General features: G+C 36.6%; 1 long non-coding RNA gene across 1 annotated transcript in view; it reads left to right on the forward strand.

The window, feature by feature from the left end:
* The first annotated feature begins 763 nt into the window (after window positions 1–763).
* Window positions 764–20454, forward strand: part of LOC124166047 — a 58189-nt gene continuing 38498 nt past the window's right edge. Inside the window, exons 1-2 of the long non-coding RNA XR_006866387.1 lie at window positions 764–1089; window positions 1193–1346. This is a non-coding gene — a long non-coding RNA (uncharacterized LOC124166047). The remainder of the gene's footprint in view (window positions 1090–1192; window positions 1347–20454) is intronic.

The raw sequence follows: 20454 nt of genomic DNA on the forward strand, positions 1-20454 counted from the left end.
CAAAATAAAACAACATGATTCAGAACTTGAAAATGACGCCTCAGCATCGAAACGCGTCGCACCAATAAGAAATTTCCAGTGAAAAGTTACCAAGGTTATTTATTTTTCATTTCAGTATGATTCAATGTCATTAGTAAGAAATCTCTTCAACAGTTCCTCAAGTGCATGGGTAAAAATTGAATTTACTTCACACTCAGATATTCTCCGATAGATTCGCAAAAATACCTTAAGAAAACTTTTTTTATTTCGCCACCTTCGGTGAATTTTTCGGCCAAATTCTTCGCGAACATTTTCCTAGGCGATGATGATTTTTCAAGGTACCTCCGTTAGGCTGTTTCATCGCTTCTGCTCAATCTAAGAACGGAGAGAGGGGAAAATATCGTACGTGAGTGAGTGTTGAGCAGAAATCCACGGATGTAATCGCCATTGCGTGAGTATTAAACTTTAATTCCTACGCACTGAGTCCTTGATTGCCATTATAGATCGCCAACTCTGAGATTGGTTTGAAGCAGCTATTCTAAACTCTGCTCACCCATCAGCTATCCATTTCATATTTCCGTCAATGCAAGACAACTTTCGCGATGGGACACTGAGCGAGTTATTATGCAAATTATATTTCTGTGAACCCCCACTAATATCCTTAGTGTCGCGCCCCACCCTAAACATTCAATGATGCACTGTACGCCGTCACCTCATAGGTCACCCTGTTGTTATTTGTAAATTTTGTTTATGTACTCAGCAACAATACTCTCTTTTGTGATGTTCTTAAAAATGAATAGTCAATTGATTTGAAGTCTTATTATTCATTTACACTGAAACCAGTGTTTCCCATCGGGAATATAAGTTAACGTTAAGAAACTAACACAATCCTCATTAATATTAATTTAAATTATCGGATTGCAATGCATGGATTATTGGTATTTTTCTCTGATGAGTCCCATTTAAGTTAATACATATTTTTGAAATTTATTGGGTTACATCCCTGTCACTCAGCAAGAATTCATTTAAGTACAAAAATGTGACCAGTAATTGGCATTTTCTGGTCCCATTTTTCTTTTAGTAATGTTATGCATACATCCCCAATAAGTGGTAAATATAATAACGATAATACCTTGTTATTCTCTTAATGCTTATCAGGTATACCTACTTCAAAAAACATTTCTGATGTCCTTCTCTTTTGTCTTATTTGCAGCATCATTTACGTAAGCGCTTTGCTAAACTTCGCACCTAAGATTCGTCGAGGCTGCAGTAGCGGACGTGAGGATGGAGTGATAAGAATATTCGTTGCGACAACCTGGTGCGAAGAAATCTGCAGAGCTGAAATCCACGAGAACAATTTTGATTACGTGAGTGAAAACAAATTAATTTTCATGTGCAGCCAAGTGAAACAGCTATTTAATGTATGCATATTCCATCACTGTTTGAAAGCAAACAACTCGGAGCCCTTGGCAGCTTCAATTCAATTCAATTCAACAATTGTTTATTTCACGAGCATAACAGATACATAAAATTTTAACAAAATAACAATAACAACATAACAACAGCTCGTGAAGCTGGTATAGGCTTGCGCCTCTTCAGCATTACTGGGGATTTTCACTGGTACGGGAGTGGTAAGGGGTACTTCCATTTATACAGAGGTACCAACCCGGCTCTTCCACGGTTCACCCAATCAAATCAGATGGCTAAATCCTCCAAAAACAGATGAGTTGCCTTCTACGTAATTCATATATATTTCAATATGGCTATTATTTATCACGGGAGCCACTCTACAATACGCCATATTTATAGCAACGTGTCTCATTGTTGGGTATTGATCCCATAACCTGTCGGAACTGCTATCAAACTCACTCATTGGCAGTGGATATGAGAACAAGGTAAGAGTGCAGACGGAAATTTAAGTTTTATTAGTTTTGTAATTTGTCCTCCATAAATTTAATCCATGGTAATAACAAGCGACTAGCAACAGATTTTCATCCTTTCACGACCTTCATTTTCCGAAGTATTCATGAGGAACCGTTTGAGCCCCCACCTCCAAATTCCTACCTCGCACCTACCTCAACCATTGAATATATGACCTTGTCTCCAACTTCAAATACCCAATTCCCCGTTTCTTCCCAGCTGATGATGTTTGTTCAAAGTACAGTAGGGCGTTGCTTATCTGAACTGTCAAGGAACCTTGTCCACATTATTAAAAAGACATATGCCATACGAACTAAACCAAAAGAGGTCGTTAGGTCAATCCTAAAGCACGAAAAAATTTTCCTTAAAAATTTTCAATTCAGTGTGGTTCTCTAGTTATATAATTAGAGCACGTAATTAAAATTTTGAAATGAAAATATTCCAATGAAACATTCCTATACATATGAATGTACTCTGTAGCCACCTCAACTTATTTTTCGCCTGATAAGATCCCGTGGTATCAACGGTCCAGTATTTTAATATAAGGATTACTGATGCCGTAAAGTACTTAATAATCACACAAATAGTCCCAAAAAAAAGAAAGCTGTACAAACTCAAACAAAAAATGAAGAAGTTCAAATATCGTATTTCAGACTTTCAAGATTGCGACATTAAAATTGTCAATGTTTAGGATTTAAATTAACATCAGAAACTGTTTGAGATGTTTACGCCTATCAACTGCTTCTTAAAGGCAGTGGCGTAGCCAGGAATTTCGTTCGGGGGGGTCCTAAACCAGGGGGGAAATTTTTTAAAAACAGGGTACTAAGTAGTGGGTTTTAAACTAATTTTAACACTTTTCATGATCGAAAAAACTTCATTTGTTAAAGAAATATTTTTTTATTCATGATTTTTCAAGATTTTGTTTTCTTTTATGAAGTAAAATGATTGTGTTTTTATATTTCGTGGGGGTCCGGACCCCCCCCCCCTGCTACGCCACTGCTTACACGGTAGACCTGTCTTCAAAACACGCAAATAATAGACATCAAAATCTCATATCCAATATGAAAATAGATTCATTTGTATAAGTAATTAATGGAAGTATATAAAGTCGTTATTTTCTGACCTGCGCGCTCCAAACGAAATCCATGTTTAGGCTCTCTTGCCCTAGAGATCATCACTGTACATCCATTAATCATACATTAACGAAAGCTGCAAGGAATATGATGTCGTTTAAAATTAATTCCGAGTTAGAAGCGCTCGTGACTGACAGCAACTGGATCGTATTGAAAGAGGAAGTCGTGAGTTTTGGTTGGAATGCCGAATTTGAGTGGAGAGTGGGTGCGAATCTATCCCGTTGTACGCAGGGCTCGTGATTGCACAACTTGATGCGCATGCACTTCAAAATGCATCGTGAAAATCCTTTTATTTGATACGCACATGCATGAAATCATGATGGCAAGACATCTCCTGCTCTTATGATCAAATGATTGCACTTCCAATCGAGAAATACGTGATCGGTGAGGTGTGAAATTTTTTCCGTGCCCAAAACTGCTATTGGAGCAAGACAAGACGAGAGTTAAGGACTTGAGATATGCATTGATGAAACAAAGTATCACTTCCTGAATACGTTATCATATTGGATCTGTAACGGGCAAAAAATATTATATTCATAGCCATACATTAGTTAAAAAATTGGAGGTAGACATTACCGTCCCAAACGAAGGTCGTTTTAATCTTATTTCCAAGGGCATTTCTACATCAGTTCACGACGATCCTTAACTTATCGATGTTCTTAAGAGAATTAATGGAGACTGTCTCTAACGCAAGCTATGTATTAATAGATAAGAAACACAACATTTTGTGCGACCATTCAGAACATATATTATATTTTTATATTTATTCGTTTGTTCTAAAGTTCCATCGCGTAGCTTAAAACTTTAAATACTCTCTTTGAGAATAATTAAGCCAATTCAATGGTATCAGCAGAGGCAACTCTATGGATCAAGCGAATAATTTAACAAAGGCGAAAATTATTATTATTACATTGCTACGTTACCTTTTGATTAAGAGTCATATGCCTCTTTCCACGAGAATAAAGCCAAAAGCTGTGGCTCGATGATTGTTTAATATGTAATTCCTCTTCTGTAACTCTCACACGAAAAACAAGAAACACAATATAACACGATCACCACAAAATGCCACCACACATACATACACCATCGAACACTTTGCACAATGCTATGCGCCGACTCATTTATTTCCGAATTGAGAATTTATCATACTCTATACAGAGTAATGCACTTATTCACAACACGAAACGAATAATTTGCGAGTTTTAGATGCACAAATCTTTATCTTCGTACCGTAGGATATTGGGATCACTTACTTCAAAGAACGAGCACCATTCAGGTAGAAGTTTCAACGCTCTCATCACTTGGTCACCCAGCAACTGAGGCCTCATCAGTGACATAGCGTTTAACTGAAATATTCCCCTCCCTTGTCACATGCGTTAGGCCGAATGCTAATGGCGTGGCCCTTGAACTGATGATAGAGTCGGTGATGGTAGGGTTTTTAAGCGTCAAACTTGGTCGAATGGTTTGCTCAATCGGCAATGACTTACCGAACGCTCTTATACTTTATCTGCTTTCGTAAAATATGACCGTTCAAGTTTGCGTCACCCCAAGTCAGGGAACGAGTGTACTGCATAATAATCCTAATTTACCCTCTACCAATGTTATGCCATAAACTTTCACTACTTTTCATGCACTGAGACATACTGGAGCACTAAATGCTTCAGAGGCTAAGCGCAAACTTCATTGGTACCTTCAATCTAAGTAAAAAATGAACTGCTTCCTGATCTATGTGGTTGAAAATCTCTCCAAAAGAGCAGTACGAGAGTTTTTGCACATTTATTCGCATTTAATTATTATTCAATCCATTAGCTAAACGAAAAATGAATGCAAAAATTTAACTGAAGGCGAAAGTTCTCACCCTCCATAGACCGAGTTTTATCTCGGAAGAAGAACACGCGAAAAAAATTACCTTGCTACCTTTTCGTAGTTTTAAGTTTTAGTATTTTATTAGTTACCAAAGTTTTAGTATTTCTTAATAAGAAATAAGCTCAGAAGTAATCCCCAAGTGTCAATTCTTTTTTTTGCCAGAATTAAAAAAAATACTGAAATTTTTTCGCCTCCGAAACATGATCATGGATGGTAATCGTAGGATAAACGATGATAATACTTTCTAAGATGACTTCATGAGGATGCACCAGTTCTTCCCGTTGGAGATTGATAAAGGTTTCCACTTTGGACTCATTTTAATCGGCTTTAATTTCAATGTTATTAACTGTCGGTCGAACTTTCAGTACATTATATTTGAAATATCAAGGAATATCATGGAAAAATTATGAACATGAGATATCACATTATCACTAATTGAAACTTTGGTTAACAGCTTTAATATTATCTCATATTTCTACGTGGAATTCGGATTGTTATGCCTGTCAGCGACGCGAGTGGCGATTCCATGAACCCTTGACGATGCGCTTGGATCGGTGACAACGCATCTTTAGGCCGACTGAAAACTTACATTATTATTTCAGTGATATTAGCACTGGCGTATAAATAAACGCCTTTTTCATTAGATGATATTGAGTAAAAGTATTGTATCCTCGTAAATGTCCCCGAAATGAGCTGAAATTATAATATTCGTATTATTTGTGCGGTTCATATTAGGTTTCTTGACCACCGTAGAATGACTCACACGTTTCTCTTCACGTCTTCTTCGTGTAAAGCGCAACTCGCAGGTAAACTGCTAATTCTTCTCCGCTTTCTTCGAAGGTGGAATGTTTGGTCTGGATTTCACGAGGATTTCCTATCTCTAAATTCAAGCATAAGCCTCGCGGTGTGTGTAAAATAGTCAATTTGCGCCATTTACTCAACCTAATCAAGGGAAAGCTCTCTTGTCAGTGGACTGAGAATGCATGAGCAATACGTAAAGACTGATGATGGAAAATGAATGACGGCTGCGCGCCGCTCGAGTGGCCTGATTTTGAAAGAGATAGAACATGCATCATAGTGGCCGAAATTTTTTAGGGAAAAAGCCGCGTATATTCTTCTTTGGGAAGTATAGAAATTCTGAGGATATCATTGCCTAAACCTAAGCAAGGGCGTCGAGTTTTCCCTTATCTCTCTGATCGAAAGGGCTTCATCACTAATGTCATTTACTAAGAGTACGAAGAATGTGTTGAACTTCGGGAAAGCAGTTTAACAGGCTGAAAATTTGTGGGAGTGGTCTTTTGATGGCCCAGATCGAACTCCCAAAAAGTCCTCTCGATTTAAAACTTAGACTCGATTTTTGATGCGGTTATCATTACGTTCGTTCGTTTTGTTTTTGTGCATTGCATAGCCTTAATCATTTCATTTCATATTAATAACTTTCACATTAAAATAAAGAGAATATTTCGTACAGTAATTGTTGTATGTTGGTTTTAATCTCAAATATGTGAGGGCCCTTTGCCTATCGGACCCTTGTGTCGTCCCCCAGAAGAAACCCTGGATCCGCCCTTGTATGTTAGCAAAAAAGGTGATAAAAGTAGAACAATGTAATTTCATTCTCTGGTTTATACTATGAGAAAGTGCACGGTAAAAATCGAAAAATATTGTTAGATTCAACTTACACTCAGCGGGAGGGTCGTAAACGGCCGCGGTAAACGCCTGGCGAGTAACATGACATGAATTAGGTGAATATCGAGGTTTATTTTTCATTTCTGATCTGATCCTACCTGAAATACCCCTTTATTTTATATTTTCTTGGCCAATATGCGATCCATACTCGTTAATCATGGAGCCCAAAAATATTTATCCTTCTCTATACACCGGAACCAAAAACTGAATTACTCTGTTGGCATTTGGTGTTTTTTTTATATTTTGAAGTCAATCCTATTATGACAGTGCAAAGAAATAATGCCAATACTACCACTTGGCAGTCTAACGGCGAATGATATTGCATTTTTTCACTCATTGAATAAAGAAAGTGGAAAACTGCTAATTACCTCATGTAACATATTACATAATACCCTTACACGGACGAAAAATTATTTACTCATTGTCAGTCATTTAGACTTTACTTATACAAAATAGTCTTTCTCATTTGTGAGGAATCTATATAAGTAATCCAACGAAACAACGGCAGGTACGGAGATTTTAGGCCAGCATAAAACCCAAAAAGAATATATTTGTACTACGTACAGGGAAAACCTGAATCGTTCAATGGTATTAGGCTCAACTATGAGGAAGTTAATATTCGAAAATGATAAGAGACTTCGTTGACTTCCACTGATTTATTTCATCCGTACCTTATGTTTCGAACCATAGAGGTTATTACTTGAACTTGTACTAGTACTTACAATGTACTTACTTACTTGTTCTATTTCTTGAAGTAGTACTTACAGGTGGTACTTGATAATGACCCCTATGATTCGAAACATGTCGTACGGACTAAATAAATCAGTGGAAGTCAACGAAGTCTCCTTTTCATTTTTGAAAACCTGAAACGCCATAGCAAAAGAGACTGTACGCAGGGTTTTTGTAGAGTACCCACTTGAATGATGAATCAAGGGTGGAAACGGGTCGCGAACAAGTACAATTCAGTGGAAAAGTGCCGTCATGTTTTTTTTGCATGCGTCCTTGGAGGAAAATAGCAAAGTCTTTCTTCAGTCAATTGTTGGAAAATGTAACACCTCTCTTTGCTCGGAACGGAATTTCTGCGGCGCTTCGGCGCTTTGGGTGCGGGAGAGGGCGTTTCGGCTACGAATCTTTTTTTTTTCTTTCTTTTAATTTCCTTCCCCTATGGATTTAGCCGCGGCGTGGAGCTGAAAGGAATTAGATATCGAAGGGGAGATTCCCACGAGTCTTAAATTAACGTCACCTTCGTCCTATATTTGCCCCGCGGCGGTCGGGCATATATTTCTCTCGCTCTCCGCGGAGACGCATAAATACGTGCAGATGTGTATAAATAAATGTGGGCGGCCATTATGTCATCGGGTCACGTGATCCGCCCCGGGAAAGACTCAAAATTCGCCGGAAGAGGAGGTGTGAAAGGTTCGTTCGTCGGGTGATCACCTCCAGACTCACACGGCGCACGCGAAGAATGAGCACGACCCTGCTCACTCGAGATGAGCCACTTGTTGAACGTTGACGAGCCAACCGGCTGCTGCAAGGAGACCACGGACTTTGATGAGAAGGAGTGCACAGTCGTGGAAATGCTTCCCTGTCCGTTTCATTGTCGCATCTGCGACGATCGTCCGCTTGATGGCAGCACAGGCGTTCAGCCTACCAAAACATTGTGCGCATGGGGAATTCGACCGGATAGTGCGAATTTTTCCAATTTATTTTCTATTTCCACGGGCGGAACGTATACCACACATTTCTCAATGCTATGCGTTGTTACTTAGCAATTTCAACCAAGTCCGGAACGAGGGCAGGGCAGATAGGGCAAACGTGCCCCGGGCGGCAGATTTCAAGGGGCGTTAAAGTTTAAAAAGTTTTTTTATTTTTTTAATTGCATTATTTAACAATAATTATTAATTAAAAAAAAAATAAACAATACTATTGATGGAACTTCTTAATAGCAATCATAAGGTGTGCATAAAATCGTTTCTGGCTTGATTTTGTGGAAGATCGATGTATGAATGATGAAAGAACACAAATGGTAATTTCCGCGCTTTAATTTAGCCCTCATATTGCTGGGGGGGGGGATGTGCTAAGAGTGCCAAGGACCAATCTATTGGCCTGATTTTTTTACACTCGCGCCTTTTTTTTTGTATTTCGTGTAGCTTTGGTAACTATTTTTAGAATCTGGCATGCCTTAACATATAGGTACGTAAGTTTTGGGAGCAAATTTTTAAAAATAGTTTCTGAAAATGCATATTAGGCTTTATGTAAATTTTTTAGCGAAAACCTAAAAATGCCAAAAGAAAAGCGCTGGCATTCTTCAGCAAACCATAGGGAAAAATAGGCCGGCACTTAAAGGGTTGAAACTCATCGAAAGACCATGTTTTCGACACATTGTGTCTTTTTCAAGGGGCTCATTTTCCTTCCCTTGAAAATGACGGAGTGTGTTGAAACCGTGGTCGTTTGACGAGTTTAAAATTAAAAGTGTGCAAATTACCATTTGTACACTTTTTGTGCGACAATTACTTCACCATGGATATTATTATTACACTATTCTACCAATTAAGGTAGGTTTCCATGGAGTACTAAAGAAGTGATCTGGGAGCCTCCCTTTCCTTCCAGCGCCACCTTCTTCAGTTCACTGTAAGGCCTACTCTCTTTCAATCTATCTAAAAATCCTATTCTTTTCCTTCCCCTCCCTCGTTTCCCAAACATTCTACCCTCTAACCCCATTTTCAACATCCCCTCCCCGCTAAGCACTAACTCCATACATACCTTCTGTCTCCTCCGTACCTCATCTAAAAGCTGCCTCTCCTCGCCAACCATATCCAGCACTTCGTCGTTCCTTTTCCTCTCCGTCCATTTCACCCTCTCCATTCTTCCACCATGGATATAAGGTGTGTAATTTCAACAACCGCATCTCAAAAAATATTTGATTGATATATCATATGTTAGTAGTGGGGGGAGGGGCTGAGAGGGTGATCAGTGGAGGGGGGCGGCAAAATGATCTTTGCCCGCCCCCCCCCCATCACAAAACACCTTGTCACACCGGCCCTGGTTTCCACGACAAATTCCATACCCAAGTTATCTCATATTGACCTGTGTGAAGAGGGTTTACAATGCTGGTCCCGAAATGAGAGCCATCGCTGAAAGAATCCAGACGGAATAAAAATTTATTCAGTGCTAAATAAGCATAATATGTAGTTGGCAAAAAATAATTAGGATAGGAAATAATTGATGATTTTGTAAAAATTTCTATAAATGTGCATGCAACGGACTCATAATGAAAATGTTTATTGTAAGACATTGGTAACAAATCCAATAGCTGGAATATAATTTGCAACAAAATGTTTGACGAAAGAAAAAAACTTTCACGATGCATGCAACTGAAAAATATTAGATTAATCATTCTTACCATAGTTCTGATAGTTCCCTCAAATCAGCTGGTCGAGGATTGAAATGTTAAAATGCCAGCCAAAGAAATAAAATGTTGAATACGATATATTTAACAACTGCGTGGGTATGGAAGAAAACCTTACAAGAAAATTGATTTAAGTGCTATGTCAAACCAATCTCAGGATTGTGTTAGTAAACTAGCCGTTAAGAAAATTGAAAACAATATAAAGAAAAGGATATGCTGAGTCCCACCACAGATAATACTACTTTACTCTTCGGTCCCACTTAGCTTTTGTTAAAATCTTTTGTTGTTTGGGCGAAAAATGAAGTCCTATACCCCCATCCGTTTAGAGAAATACAACTCTCAATTTAAGGCTTTTGCCCGTCGCAGAAATATAGTAAAGTTCTTCAATGAAAGCGCTAAGTCAAGTGGAAATATTTGAATTTGTTTCTTTGATTCACCACTACTCCAATTCAGGCCAAGTTTGACCTATTTTCAAAATCGAGAATTTATGGTTGCTAACATGGACGGTTTACCTCTCCCTGCTGCTTTCGTCGTATTGAAGGTGAGTTGATATCAGTTACGCGTTGATAGAGCGTTTCAGGAAGTAACCCGCGAATTGATGCGAATGCCGTGGAAAGAGCAGCATCCCGAATCGGGTTTGGCATGGTTGCTTATCCATTCATTGCCATTTCCGGATGGAAGCTCACGGCCGATTCCGTTTGCGTCATTTGCGCGAAATTTCCTGAAACATGGGCATTAGGTTTAAGTAAGACGCATTGATGCGCGACCGCTATCTTGCAGTTCCTATAGTTCTGGGACGTCCGTAAATAGCGTGAGTTGGTGGAGATGCTTGGAGGGAAACGAAACATCGCGTTGTAATTCTGTACTTGTATCTCGGGCCTACGCTTACAATCAGTTTTTCCTTCCATTTCGTTTCAAACTTAATAGCCTTGTCTCATTAGTGTAATTTCTGTTAATATCAGTGTATTCTTAGGAACTAAATAAATCAGTTGGTCCTTCAAAAGTCATCCAATCAGGGTAAACCTAAGATACCGGTCGAATAAATAGGGGTGTGAGGTACCCGAGTGATCTCTTCTTACGAAACAAATATGGCGGCTTTTTGTTTACATCAGGTGATTGTGTCAACATTGCTAAGGTTTAATTGGTTTATTAAGTATGCGATGAGATCCTGTAAATATTTTATTAATACATTAATTAAATTGCAGAGGAAAGCCACTTAGCATACATCTGCCTCCTTTACATGGCTGCTTTTACACTCCGATAAACATTCCAAAGTTTACTGGTAGAAGCAAGCTCCAAATGTAAGGCATGATGAATTGCTTTCTTGCTTCAATATTAATATTTTGAACTATTATCTTTTTATTATTACTGGGTAAAATTCTTTTTCAATATATAACCAGATAACTAATGGTAGTTATCAATGTCAGCACCCCTAATTGGGATATGATGAATAAAGCCATCTAAGGACAAGCCATGATAGCATGAACGAGTAAAAAAGGTCTTGCATTAGCTATACCTAAAAGTATTGAATACAGGCAATCTCCATGGATACCAATCACATTGCAATGACATGAATTCTAATGGATATCAGTGCTAATGATATTCGATGGGACTAGCGATATTAAACTTAACAATCAAAGACAGATTTAAATACATTTCATATTTTTATATCAATATTTCCATTGAAAGTTGGCAACAAAGGGTATTAATGGGAAGAAATGCGTAAATATGGGTAGTTAAACCGATTCGTGAATTAAGTGGAGGGCTGTGTCAATCAAATCTGACAATATGACCGCGCAATCGACGTAGAGGGTACAAGAATCGTCGCTAAAGTAATAGGTTTAAAGCAAAAGCTGGTGTGGGAAGCAATAGAAATTCAAAAGAAGGAGAACAAGTACCATTTTTATCGGGACACCGTCCTCAAAATTGGACGCACGCGGCAGCCGTTAATCATGAAAAACAGCATTCTAACCATAAACTTTGTCTTTTTGGGTCACCCAAACATTGATGAAGTGAAAAAGCCCAAAATAATTTTATCACAATTTTCAATAATAGCTATTTTTCTTTTTTAAACGACAAATTTTTCTCATTAACTCAATGGGTTTTACACAGGGATGCCGACTCACGAAAAATATTGGGGGGCCCAAACCTGGGATCTTGCCCTGGGAAATTTTATAGGTGGTGAGTTTTAAGTTTTTTAAGGAATTTATGAGAGTCGTATGATCAACATTGGAACCCTGGTAGCTCGAATGTCTATATCTGGACACTCCGGGGAAAATCGACAAGCCTGACACAATTTTTCCTCACACCCGTAGCGAAATTTTGAGGGGGCTCGGGTCCTCTCAGGCCTCATGGAGCAGGCGCCGCTGATTATACAAAGAAAAACATAGAGTCAGTTCTGATGAAGTTGAATAAATTTGCTGAAAAGTTGGCTTAGTTCTGAAGAAACTGTTTTTTAAGAGAAGAAGAGCTCGAATAAAATAATCGGAGCAGATATGGTAAGATGTGAAAGAGAATAAATACATAGATTTGAAAGGATTAACTGAATGAAAACTGAGTGGAGAGCTGCGTCAAACCAATCTTAGAATTGTTGACCAGTTATGATGTAAGAATAATTGATATTTCTTGATCAACAGTACAGAGAGGACATTTTCATTTTTTTTTTTTTTTTTTTTCATATTTTTATTTGTTTATAAACACATTACAATACATCAAAAATACATATCTCAAATATTAAAAAATATATAATACATTAAAAACATTCCCTTTACAAATTCTTAACGCGCTTTTCACTATATAACCAACACATATTCTGACTTATTGGGCAAGAAAAGATAAAAGAGAAAAACCCTGATATTACAATATTTTAAGAATAAAAAAATATTTTTACAATTAGGAGACCTTCTGAGCCAAAACAGGCTCATCAGCAGGTTCTCCATAATTCATTTACAAGAAGTTAAAAACATCGAAAAACAATGAAAGAAACGATAAAAAACTTATGTCTTAAAATTAAAAATTAAAGTCCTCAAGTAGATAATTTAAAAGTTTACTTTTGACATCCGAATATGTGGTTAAACCATGCATTTCTTTAGGTAATTTGTTAAACAATTTAGGAACACTAACCACCATTTTGTTTTCACCGTATTGATTGAAGCATTTGGGGATTTTATATTGGTATAGATTCCTCTTTTCCATGTTATGAAAATTGTCTTTCAGTGTTTTGTATTTATTGGAAAAATAATTATCTATTACTAAAATATAGGTTAGAAGTTTTTCGAGTGGTAGTTTTCTTAGTGTTTTATAGAAATTATTTGTATCGTGAGAGTCTGAGTTAGCTGACAAATTATTATCATTTGTTTTGTGGTATGCAATCGCTTTGATGATCCGGTTTTGTGTACTGTATAGTTTTAATTTATGTACCCTACAGGTTTTACCCCAAATAGTAACGCCATATCTTAATATTGATTCAGCAGTTGCGAAATACAACATCTTTTTAACTTTAGTATGCAAAAAATCTCTAATATGATACATTTGATAACTAACCTTTCGTAATTTACTACATATCTTCTCACAGTGTTCCCTAAATTTGAATGTCTGATCTATTATGATACCGAGATACGTATATTGTGTTACTTGTTCTAATTTGTTGCATTTACACACAGACTTGGTTATTTCAGTATGCAGGCATTTATAATCATGTATTGTTATGTGAATCTGTTGAACGTTAGCTGCATTATTGGCTATGGACATAACTTTGGACTTCTTCATGTTGATGGAGAGGTCATGGTCATGTGACCATTTTGTTAAGTTATTTACATCATTTTGCATGTAGGCAATGGCAGTATTTAAATCTCTATGAGCAGATATCAATACAACATCATCAGCATAAAGTAAAATATTACAATTTAAAATACATTTAAATATACTATTAATATACACAGTAAAAAGGATTGGTCCTAAAATAGAACCTTGAGGTACACCATATTCTACATTTCCTTGGTTTCCAATACAGTTTTTAAATTTCACCCTGATACTCCTCTGCAGGAGATAGCTTCTAAACCATTTCAGGATATACCCTCTAATTCCAATATCCTGCAGTATATGCAGCAATGTGGGTAAATTGACAGAGTCAAAAGCTTTTTTATAATCCACATATGTGACTACTACTTTATTATTCTTATCAAGGTTGGTATTTATTATGTCGGCAAAATTTTCAAGTGCATCTTTAGCTCCTCTACCTTCCACAAATCCATATTGGTAGTCTGAGATTATTTTATGTTTTTTCAAGAAATTTGTTAGATACTGTGCCACGTATTTCTCCATAATCTTATTGATAGTTGGTAGCAGGGAGATAGGTCTGTAATTCGCAAAATCTTTGTAGGATCCACCTTTATAAATAGGTCTAACCAATGCAATTTTTAGCCCATCAGGCACTATACCTTGGGTAATGCTTCTTTTTACAAGAGTAGTTATAATAGGAAGAAGTATAGGGTTTGCCTTGATATCTCTGATTCTGATTCTATCTTGACCAGGTCCCTTATTTTTAAGCTCTTTTATAATTTTTTTAATGATATCTTCTGTGGGTTCCGGTAAATAAATACTACATAAGTTATGGAAATGAATGTCATCATAAAATTTCTGTCCACAAGTACATTTAGTCTCTTCACTTCTTATTAAAAATTGTTTCAAAAACTTATTACATATTTCTTGCTCATTAAAATCATTAGCTAAGTGGCTAAATATTGTATCATCATTACATCTGCTAATATTCCTACCTGTCATTCTATTAATTTCATTCCAAAGTGTCCTATTATCTTGTATATTTGATACCTTTGTATTCAAGTGATCAATTTTTGCTTTCCTAATATGTTTCACAGTTTTATTTCTTATGGTTTTATAATTTTCTTTGAGAAAATTATTTCTGGGGCTATTTTTCCATTTTTTAAAGGCCTTATCTCTTTCTAATATTAATTTGTAGATAGTTTCATTCATCCATTTATTTTCTTTCCTTCGCCCTATAGGATTGAAGGTTACCTTTGATTTTTCATAAATGTCATTGAATATCAGACTGAGTTTTGCAAACATAATATTTGGGTTGTTCTCCTCCACTACAGTGCTCCATTTATAATCATTTATTTGTAGGTCCACCCTTCTATTGTCAATATATTCTATTTCCCTATGTCTATAATTTTTACAATCAGCTGACTGACCCAGACTTGTTTTTTTCTTTTGGTCTATGAAGGACACACCGATTAAGTAGTGATCTGAAAGTCGATGTCTTATCATAAAACTGTTAACTAAGTTAGAATGTCCATTAAAATGTATATGATCTATACATGATTGAACCAGATGACCGTCTTTGATCTCTTCCCTTGTATATGCATTAATTAATGACAGGTACCCATGTGACAAAAGAAGTTCTTTATATTTTACAGTATTTGCACAGTGCTTATTTTTAAGGTTTATGTTTATGTCACCTATGATGATGGACTTCTTGTTTTTGGACATATTGACAATGTTTTCTAGCTCCTGTAGGAAATGCAAAACATTTTGATCAGGAGGCCTATATATAGCCATTATTTTTATAGTTTTACCTTTTATATTTAGGGTTCCTATAATTGATTCCGAATTTATCATCTTAAAGTTTTCATCAGTGAACTTAAAATCTTGTTTTATGTACAGTAGAATACCTCCACCTCTTCTACCTTCCCTTAGTGAGGAGTAGACATTAAAACCATTTATTTTGTATACGAAAGTTTCATCAGTTGTGATGTTCACTTCTGTTAAAATGACCCCAGCAACTTCTTTTTTTATACATAGCTTTTCAAGTAAAACAAGGAAAGAATCCCAATTTTTTTTAATCGACCTTATGTTCAAATGAACTATGGTGAATTCCTCATCAGTAGTTTTCTTACATGGGACATCCAATACATTTTCATGCGCTTCAAATTCAATACAAGGACTCTTGATATAGGAATAATCCATTACAGCTTTTGAATTTGTAATTACCCTTCAAAACAAAATAACCAGATAAGTTAAAGATTTAAAAATATTTTTTCATTTGTTATTCTGACAGCCTCTGAGAAGGATAAATCAGTATTATTTATAATCTAGGTATTTATATTAGAGATGTTTTTCAATTTCCTCTATTGTTGAGATTTTAAGAATCGTTGAATTTTCATCTTTTTTAACCAGTACCTTCCCATCTTTATACCATACATATTTATATCCATATTCTTTTGCTTTAACTTTCACATTCCATAACAAATTTTGATTGTACCATGTAAGCCTATCGTTTATGTATAACTGATGTCCATATTTTTCTTTGATAGTGTTTTCTCTTGTTAATTTTCTTTTGCCAATTACATTCTGTTTACATTTTCTAGAATTAAATTTCACTATGACTTTGTTAGGCTTTAGTGCATTCTTTCTGATAATAAATACTTCCTCTAAGTCACTTTCATTAATATTTTCTACCTGTAAGTCTGTGCATAATCCAATCACTTTGTCCCGGACTTCATTGTTTGTATTCTCAGTAGAGCATAAACCTACTATTTCCACATCACAGTCATACTGTTTCTGCTCTAGCGCATTTACCTTTTGCGAGAGAACTTCAATTATCTTGTTTTTATCTGTAATTTCCCTTCTTAATTCTACAATAACACCTTTTAATTCTTGTATAGTTTCGTTATTACTATTTACTGTGGACTTAAGTTCTTCATTGGACACTGTAATATTACCAATTGAGTCCTTAAGGTCCTTTAAGTCCTTGACAATAGTTGTAAGTATTGTCTTGATGTCTCCTTCTGGAATTGTGGACACTAACCTTGTATCTGCAGAATTTTTATTCTCCTCGTATTCTTCTCTTCGGCGACAGTCCAAACAGCGCCATTCCTTCTTCCTTGCTTGAGATTTACCTCGCCAGGTTGTCTCTGCTATTCCCGAGCATTTGAAGTGGAGCTTACTATTACAGCCTATACATAACACAAAATTACCATCCTTCGGTAGCTCTTGGTCGCACTTCACACACTGCATAGTGAAACGAGGATAATCATCATATCCTTAGCGTGCAAGCATTCACTTTAAGATCTTTTAAGTGAATTCGGTTTTGTTATAAGCTATCCTATGTCACAATAGCCAAAACCACCAAAAGCACCATAATACCAAAACAAAAGCTGCAACTTCCAAGACTCCGTTGCTCGCAAATATAACACAGTTAGCAAAGGTAATATCTCTCTAGTTCGTCCAACAAATAGCTAAATTCACTATTGATAGTTTAGCATTTAATATTAACGTTGAAAAAATATCGATAGTCAATTGTCACCTATCGGAATGTAAACAACTCTCAATCGTGGACGAAAAACATAATGTTGCTAAAAACAATTCGTCGGGAATAAGTAATAATGTTACGTAGTAATATTGATTATTGATAATTTTCGATGCCCTCACATCCATACAGATGGTTTCAATAAACCCTTTTGTCATGAAAGACAAGTCAGAGTCCGTAGTGGCCACTCAAGCGAATTGCTCGAGCTGTTCTCATGTTCCAGACCGGATAAACCAGGAATAATGTGAGTGATTGACCTCCCATAGCCATCAGAGCACGCATCTGCGCATGGGATTGCGGTTGCTAGGAGTCGTGAAAGTCGTGGACGAGAAACAAGAGAAAATCGGATAAACAAGAGCCTGAAACCCGACCACGGAGGCATTGGCCTGAAATACGAGTGGAAATGATTCGAAACTATTGCTTTGAAATATTTGCTTTGATTCAAAGAGGACGATAATCTCCTGTTTGACGGGTTCTTTTTTTGTTAAGACGGATTACTTGCTAAACACTATTGCCACCGTTTTAAAGTTTTCAGGGTGAGCAAAGTAGACACTGTTCAACATTTGAATGTATCTCAAACTTGATAATTTTAGCTTAATCTTTCCATATGTATGTCCTTAATATATAAGATGCAATCAAATTAAAAACTGAGTGCAACCTGCTAGTTATTTCAGAATGAATGCGTAAGTTTGAAGCGAGTGTAACTCGGCTCCAAAAAAGCCCGCTCGAGAGGAAGTCATGCCTACATCCAACCAGCGAAGACTGCCGTTGATAGCGCCGATTTGCGGGGAATGCGTGAGAAAACCAAACGATACGTAAACAGACATTTCTCCGGCTACGATTTCCCTTAAACAACAATATATGTACTTAAATTTAAATGATGTTGGTAGTATATTCCTACCTCGAGGAAGCATAATTGTTTCGCATAGGCAAACGCCTTCGCCGAAAACCCTTCTTTGAACAGAAACAACTTGCTTCCAAATGCATTCGAAACCTCAAAAATATCATCATAAGCCTCATATTTAATAGAAAATTGTTTACGCATTAGTGGTAGTTAGAACATAAAAGTCATAGGATTTTTACATCCTTCAAGGAGTTTCTACTCTTTCAGCATCGCTGATTTTAACGATGATATAATACAAAAGTAATGTTCTTACACATGCGCAAGATTAGGATAAAACTAGATTTTGCTTCTGTCAAGTTCCATAGATATTGTATTAAATAGGCATATGTGCAGAAAAGAATTTCATGTCAAATGATGCACGTACCATGGCGAATTGTAACCTCTTAATAAATGGTGGACTAGGATTTGCTGCTTTCAAGTGCCTGGGGAGATTTTTTGAACGGACAAATTCCATATCCTACCTCAGAACACATAAATATAGCATATTATGCATTCAGTTGGGAAAATCATAATTTTTATGATTAATCCATATGTTACGAACATATTTAACGGTAGGGACAGATTCAAGTGTTTTAGAATAATGGTCGAGAATGATGAGAAGGATGTGGATAAACTATACTCAGCCTGGTGAAGAGAGAAACCGCCTTCCTGTTGATGGAACTGCTGTCACTTGTAACATAAGCCACATTCATACAAACCATTTCAAGACCAATGATGACTTTCATCAGAATATCATTTAGATAACAGGCTGACAGTGTACTCACTGGCAATACATGGACAACATCTTCAAACGAAGAAAGTAAGCTCCCTACCACAAACACATGAGCACTGAAAACTAAACTGCTGGAGTTATATGCATATCCCACTATACACCCGCCTTTGTAGTCAAGAAAGGGTTTCAAATGAGTTCCATCCATCATAAATCATAAAGGTGATATAACGCTCATGGCACTCTAAGTGAGATACTCGGTGTTTCATGTAAAATAGAAACCCATACTCAACTTGCTCATTGATTGGACCAAGTTTAAACGGAGAGCAGTGTCCTTGGTAAGTAGCTGGATGATAGAGAACAAAATTACTAGAATTTAGAGCAAAAATATAAGCTTAAGGAGATTTTGGGATGATGTCTCTCTCGGTGGTCGTAGCTCAGGGGCCGTATTCTGTAACTCTAAACTGATCGGTGCGGCACCGATTCGTCGGGTGCGACGTCACACCGACTCCCGGCAAGCAGTGGTGCGATTCTGTACGAACCCGATCGGTGCGGCACCGACGTGAGGACGGGAGACCGTCGGTAGTCGTACCGACAGCAAAAAGGTGTCGGAACGGCCACCGACTAGTGGGTTTCATGAACTCCCCGGTGCGCATTGTACGTTTTATTTTGTTTTTGCCTCATTACCGAGTAAATAATGAGGTTTTCTGCAATGTTATCTTTTTCTGCCCCTTCGAATACGCCTCTATAATTCACTGTGTCATCATCTATATTGATTACCTTGGCAGAAATATAAGATAATGGTTAATAAACATGAGGTTTGCTAACATATAATGACTTTCTCTCATTTATGTTACCACTTTCACTTGCTTGTAATAGGATTTATTTCACTCTATCTTCATTTATTTGCTCCTTTGACATAAAAAAGATATTTTGATTAAATATGAGTTTTGCCGCTATGTTATCACTTTATCCCACTCTGAATAGGCAACTATTATTTCACTCAATCATCATTTGGCGTTTTTCTCGACATAGAAATAAGATCTTTTCATTTAAATATGAAGTTTGCCGCAAGGGTATCAGTTTCTTTCATTTGTAATAGGCAACTATATTTTATTTTATCGTCAGCCATAGATTCACTTGACGATAAAAGAAGATATTTGTTAATAAGTATGAGGTTTGGCGCTATATTATCAATTTCTCTCACTTGGAATGCGCAACTTATACATATGTGTTTCACCCGATCACAATTTCTTCACTTCCTCGTCATTACACTTCTTTTAATTACACCCATCTCCATATTTTTATAACAATTTCCTAACTTGTTCGTCTAATATAACATTTACATTTGCTTTTGAATCCTACGTTCATGTTCCATGGTATGTGATTTTCGTCTGCTACGATGCCAATGGTATAACCTTCGGTTGATAGCATTTAGACGGAACTTACTTAATGACAACTATATTACCAAATCATGAATAAATAGCAATATACAGAACCAATATATAAAAAAGAAACTAC

This window comes from Ischnura elegans, chromosome 9 (assembly GCF_921293095.1).
Source record: "Ischnura elegans chromosome 9, ioIscEleg1.1, whole genome shotgun sequence".
Taxonomy (NCBI): domain Eukaryota; kingdom Metazoa; phylum Arthropoda; class Insecta; order Odonata; family Coenagrionidae; genus Ischnura; species Ischnura elegans.